This window comes from Glossina fuscipes, unplaced genomic scaffold (genome assembly GCF_014805625.2).
Source record: "Glossina fuscipes isolate IAEA_lab_2018 unplaced genomic scaffold, Yale_Gfus_2 0, whole genome shotgun sequence".
In the NCBI taxonomy this organism is placed as follows: domain Eukaryota; kingdom Metazoa; phylum Arthropoda; class Insecta; order Diptera; family Glossinidae; genus Glossina; species Glossina fuscipes.
The window spans coordinates 34110177-34111223 of NW_023998414.1; positions in this window are offsets into that span (position 1 = coordinate 34110177).

Below are 1047 nucleotides of genomic sequence, written 5' to 3' on the forward strand. Positions count from 1 at the left end.
GTATCTTCCTATTACCAATTATTGTAAATAGGTTTTTTTTTTTTTTTCTTCAATTTGTAAATATTTTGAAAATTTGCCTTTTTATGTTAAGACGGACGGACATGATATGATATGACATGAAAATTTTCAATCAAAAATCGTATCCATCTTCTCTGATGTTGATGTCCTTTTCAATACTGCAAGCTTAATAGCGTATTTAGTATGCCTTTATGTTTGTATAGCGATTTTAAATAATTTTATAAAAATAGTACGGAAAGCTTTTAGAAAGTTTGGCAAAGAGTAACGCAAAAGCTCTATTATTGAGGAAACTAGTTATAGGTCATAAGTGACATGCATGCGCTTATTATATAATTACATTAAGTTTAAAGAAAGAAGAAGAAGAAGAAGACAATGTAGAAAGGAAAACGACTCAGTCATTTGCTCATAAAAAGTGGACCTCTTTTATTTTTGTTGCTTTAAGAAAATTAAAAATTAATTTTTTTTAACGGGGTAGACCACAGTAATAGCCTTTTCTTTTTTTTTTTTGAATATTATTGAGCAGACCATGTCTGGTCCGAATTCGAATTGAAAAGAAAAAGGAAATCATTTAATCTACATTTCTTTATCTAAGCTTGAGTGAAAAACTGTAATTTACGATCAAGAAAAAAAAATAAACGAAGGCACACACACATACACACAAACACGCACACACACAATATCTAAACTAATTTATTGGAAAATTCTTACGTGTTTCACTTGAGACTATATATTGTAAGTAAAAAATTTGAATGAAAAAAATGAAAACTCTTTAAGTTATGCTCTTTACCTATTTTTTTTTGTTTTTATTAAAATACATTTTTTTATTATTTTTGCCTAATCCCCCATAATTTAAATACAGGTTAGTTTTTTTGATCCGATTAGCGTCGGTTTCAATGCAAAAATTCCTTGATTGGATATCAATATCCATTTCCGAAATTTGAAAATGATTTTTACAATGCTAGTCATATACTACTGTCACTAAAATTGCATACAACAATGTCAGTCGTTATGTCCAAAAATGAATTCATT